This window comes from Ostrea edulis, chromosome 5, assembly GCF_947568905.1.
Source record: "Ostrea edulis chromosome 5, xbOstEdul1.1, whole genome shotgun sequence".
In the NCBI taxonomy this organism is placed as follows: Eukaryota; Metazoa; Mollusca; class Bivalvia; order Ostreida; family Ostreidae; genus Ostrea; species Ostrea edulis.
Genome location: NC_079168.1, coordinates 23,399,802 through 23,405,245, shown reverse-complemented (window position 1 = coordinate 23,405,245; position 5,444 = coordinate 23,399,802). Strand labels below are relative to the sequence as shown.

General features: G+C 36.0%; 1 long non-coding RNA gene across 1 annotated transcript in view; it reads right to left on the bottom strand.

The window, feature by feature from the left end:
- LOC130054772 (uncharacterized) overlaps nt 1-1,208 on the bottom strand; it is a 5,001-nt gene extending 3,793 nt beyond the window's left edge. Inside the window, exons 1-3 of the long non-coding RNA XR_008803102.1 lie at nt 766-1,208; nt 121-511; nt 1-43 (exon numbers count right to left, since the gene is read on the bottom strand). The exon at nt 1-43 is cut by the window's left edge and continues 195 nt beyond it. This is a non-coding gene — a long non-coding RNA (uncharacterized LOC130054772). The remainder of the gene's footprint in view (nt 44-120; nt 512-765) is intronic.
- Between the last annotated feature and the right edge of the window lie 4,236 nt (nt 1,209-5,444).

Sequence of the window (5,444 nt, the reverse complement as noted above, 5' to 3'; positions counted from 1 at the left end):
TTTCTAACATTAGTGGCCCACATTGCCATCTTTCTGCCATGGCCTGAAAAATTCAAATAAATTTAAATTGTGTAAGATATAAAAATAATAATGTGGTTAATATTGAAACGTTATAAGTACCTGCAATTGTGTTTGTTATATTCTTTGTGGAATCCATTTTCAAGATTGTGCCAAACTGGGATGTTATAGATGCCTTGATGTAATCCAGTGTGTTTATAACATCCAGTTGGGGCGGTGGTTGGAAATGAGGAACGCCTACGAAACCCTTGTGAGCAGAATATTTGAATCTCTTGCAGTTGGAGAAGTAGCTCTCTAAGCTGGTGACATACTTCTCTCCATACTGCTCCTCTACCGAGTTGCACACAGCACTGCTACTGTTTTCCAGTGTTCTTTGACGTAGAAGCCCGACAACCCTCATATCACATGTATATTTTGAAGTTAAAATGCATGGAAATTGATTTCTGCTGGTATTATCAAGCTGCTTTAATATACACTCACTCTAACTGATGACCTAGAATGAAAAGAAAGAATTTTATCAGAATACAATATTTACCTGGAAAATATAATATATTACCTTCATCAAATAGAGAGTAACAGAATACATAAGACCAAAATCAATGAAACAGGTGATGGAGGAGGCAATGTCAGAAAAAGGACAACACTCCTATCTCCTCTTGTCCAAATGTGACAACCATAAGAGGGAGAAGGGAAAGAGGTTAATTTACTTTTAAGCTTAAAAAGAATGCAAATTCAGAAATAAATTACCTTTTTGGAGCACTTCGGGCAACTAAGGTACTCGCCTGCCATCTTATAAAAGGTGTCTACATACAGCATCATCCGGGTTTTTTTATGGACCCCTGCATTTATTAATTTCCCATTGCAGTCTTCCTGAGGACAACAAAGGGGTCCGTGAACAAACAAGTTGATGGTACAGGGGTTTCAACAGTCTCGATTGAAGTCAGCATTTCGCAAATTCTATGGTCGTTATAACGATTTAGTTCGTCAATACAACCTATCATTGGGTCAAATGCTGTCTGACGTGTTTCATACCGATTGTCAAGTCGTTCTTGGCACACTGATTTTGACTGCAGATAAATCCGTTTACCTGATCAGGATATGGGGCTCACGGCGGGTGTGACCGGTCAACAGGGGATGCTTACTCCTCCTAGGCACCTGATCCCACCTCTGGTGTGTCCAAGGGTCCGTGTTTGCCCAACTATCTATTTTGTATTGCTTGTAGGAGTTACGAGATTGATCACTGTTCATTATCTTCACCTTTCATGGAAAAAGATGGCCGGGCATCCGCAGGAAAAAACGATGTACAAAGTAGCGATCAGGCTTGTTCAAGACACTTGCTGATAGGCTTGGCTGTGGTGGCTCATACCAGAGCTTGGATACTCTCGTAAAGTCATATTCCGGACACCTTTTCCCCAAGTTTGAAAAAGGTATCGGAAATCCACCTATGGTCTACATCAGGCAGTGTCTTCTTCCAACCAGCCAGAGTGTGTGAAAGAGAGTGATGTTTATTAGGTCTACTACAAACGAAATACATATACAGTGTAAATATAGTGAAAAGTGTACTTGAATCAAACAATGAAAGTTTAAAAACATTATGGGGATCAAATGAAAAAGGTAAAATGATGCACTGGTATGGGGATTACTAACTTACCTCTACTGCCTGCTGATTGGGCATCAAGATCATGCTCAAGAGGGGTAGATGTTGTGGCAGACACTGAAAGGTAAATTATCATATTGTCAAAATGTGTAGAATGGCATCACGATGCCTGAACTCACTCGTTTAAAGAATACACAAAGATTACATAGTCTTGGCTCTGTAGTGGAAGTTGCATATGATGTGGCAACACTAGCCGAGGCTATCACCGAGGGCCGAGGCTCGAACAGCAGCAGACGCTATCTCTGAGGGCAAGGCTAAAACTCGCTGATAAATGTCAGGAAGACAACAACAAAAAGAATTATTAGAAATTCAAATTTCGGAAAAAATAAAATGATAATTTACCTCTTCTGATTTTGGAGCTGGGAAACTTGTACAGTTCGGGTAGACGGTTCAGCAAACACTGAGAAGTAGAGTATCATATCATTGAAGTGTGTAGTGTGGAATTACATGGCTTGAAACCTATCACTATAGGAATACACAAGCTTACATTGTCTTGGTTCTGCAGTGGGAGTTGCACATGGTGTGGCAACACTAGCCGAGGTTGTCGTTGAAGCCCAAGCAAAAGCAGCCGGGTTGTGGCCGAGGGTCGAGCAACAGCAGTCGAGGTTGTGGCCGCGGTTCCAGCAACAACAGCTGAGGTGGCCAAGGGTCCAGCAACAGCAGCTAAGGTTGTGGCTGAGAACATAATAAAATATAAACATGAAATAATTCTCTTCTACTCAAGATGCATTAAAAGTACATAATAAAACAAAAGGAATAAGTTTGCTTTATGATTATTTCCTGCATTACTTTTAAGCTATAAATTACCATACACATATGGAAAATTAATCTAAACAATGTAGATGTAATTTACCAGATTCTTGCAGAAGCTTTCTTTTCACTTTACTACCTTGAGCTGTAGGAGACGGTAAAACACCACAAATTATGCAAATTATAAAAATCCTTCATGTGAAGGTAAGAAATTAATTGCTAATGCAAGTGTACAAGTCATTCCAATAATGAATCTAAAGTATGAAAGTACTGAAGAGTGGTTAGCATGCTCTTCCTACTGTAACTGTATATGACAATTCCTTGTGCAATTACTGTGGTCAACTGATAAAACTTGTGTGATGTCACTGATTGGTCATGAGCGAGGCAGGGAACCAGTTATATTAACCAATCGTAGGAAGCGCTTTGTCAGCATTTGGTTGAGTAAGCTAGAGATAAGATACAGTGACAGAGTTTAGCTAATCGCTTAAAAATTGGCACACTTGATTTTTATAATAAATCAATAACAATTTATGAGTGCCTTTACACTACTAATCAATCCTATTGTTTTGAAAATAGTTCAAGTATATATTTAACTATTAAATCATACATTATTTCATCTGCAGGGATAGGCATTCACTTTTCATCTCACTTGCCCTGTCAACCAGTAATTCTAATTATCTTAATTATCTCTCTCTGTCAATTGGTGATACAGTATGATCTACTAGAATGGGCCTTTGCTATAATCTGACGGCTCGGTAAAGAAAACAACACTATAGGAAGTTGGGTTTTACTTTTTAACATTCTATATTCATCAAGCTTAACACAATTATTATAATAATAATATTTCCTACTAAAAATATCACTTGCCCCATCGGGCAAGCGTGTATTGAGTTTCACTTGTCCGAACTGGGTTTTCACCTGCCTCGGGCAATCGGACAACCGTTAATGTCGATCCCTGATCTGTTTTAACCAAAATTATTTGATTTCAAATCGATGTTTACAAATAACGGCGTCACTCTGCCATTTCAAGTGACAGTCACGTGACCAGTTCAAACTTTCAGATCATCGGTGGTCTTATCTGTAAAGCTGTGTATTTTGTTACAACAGTACCGTGCCATAAGTTTAATAGAAATAGAAATATCAAACACCTCTTAGTAATTCGTTGTTTTACGCTCTTTCAGCCTTAAACTAGACAGTTGCGTATGAGTTAATACATCATGTTGGGATTCCCCTGACCCACGTGGGTCTATTAATAGACGTCTAACACTGTATAATTTATGCATTATCTGGAACACCTTGGGCCTTTCACCGAAAACACCGTGTTTTGGGTGAAAAGCCTGAGTTTTTCCGGATGATTTATATATGTACCACACTATATTTACTTTCTAAATAATATTCTCACTGTTTTCTTTTACATGCAGATGTTTTCAAGCATGTAATTAAGGGAAAATTAATAACTTTATAACGTAATTAATCTGCTTTAAAAGTAATTATGTAGAAAAATAATACATGAACATCGGGTCATACAGTTTTAAGCAAAATACAACCACTTCTGGCCACAGCATCACACCTATACAAAAGACTACATCAATTCACTTGTAGTCAGGCCTGGGGTCAGTTACTTTGAAATGTAATGCATTAAATTACAATTACATTGGAATTTTCACCATTACAATTACTTTCATTCATATAAGTAATTAATTAAATTACAATTACTTTGCTAAAGTAATGAATTACATTACACATTACAATGAGAGAGAAAATACAAAGAAAAATTTATGAACACAACTTATTTGAAGTTAACTTTTAAATTAGATTATAAATAAGTATACTAAAAATTCCCATTAAAAAATCATTTGAATTATTCATAAATGACCATTGAATGAACACGTTAAAAAAGAAATACTGTATGTCTTTATTTTAAACAATGCATTTTTAATGTATCATGTCTTTAAAATTCTCAATCATTGTCATTGAAATAAGAAATTATATGTTCAAATGTAATAGAAAAGTAATGGTCATTACCACAGGCAATTGCATCGCTTGGGGTCGAATTTACTATATAAAGTATATAGTAAATTCGACCCCAAGCGATGCAATTGCCTGTGGTCATTACTGGCATTTTTATGAAAGTAATGCATTACATTACAATTACTCGTAATTCAAAAGTGGGTCCATTACACATTACACCTCATTACTTTAAAAAAAAAAATGTAATGATTACAATGCATTACACATTACCCCAGGTCGGCTTGTAGTGTACTTCATTCATTGCCATAATAAGTTTTCAGTTTAGTTTATTTCTTACTACTGTTTACAGTAGAGTAAAGATTAAGGTTTCAAAAGAGTTTTAAAGATCGTTTTCATTTTCTGAAATAAAAAATTTCTTATCTCTTAAAACTTCACAATTTTGAAGCCATATGGCAATGGTGAAACTCTCTTAACTTAGATATTTCACATGAGTATTCCTTGTGACAAGACCTTTCCGTGGGTACCAACATTTTTGACCCCGTGACCTTGACCTTGGAGTTTGACCTACTTTTTGAAATTTTTAACCTTGCTAATAACTTTTGAACAATAAGTGATAGAGCTTTGATATTTCACATGAGTATTCCTTGTTACAAGACCTTTCCGTTGGTATTGAACCTTTTAACCTTGACATTTGACCTACTTTTATTTTAATTTTTTTACATTGGTCATAACTTCTAAATGGTAAATATTAGAGCTTTCATATTGTACATGAGCATTTCTTTTGACAAGATCTTTCTACTGGTACCAAGATATTTGCCCTTGTGACCTTGGCCATCTTCGGAATTGGCCATTATTGGGGGCAATTGTGTTTCACAAACAAATCTTGTTAATATGAGAAACTATCATCATTCAATGCATAAATTATGTTTGTGAAAGACTTAAAACAAGAAATTTACGTATGGCCACTTTCATCGAACAAATTAAATCCAACATTTTCATTTCTTTACCCATGTCAGAATATTTAATTTGTTCGTTTAATGTGACCAAA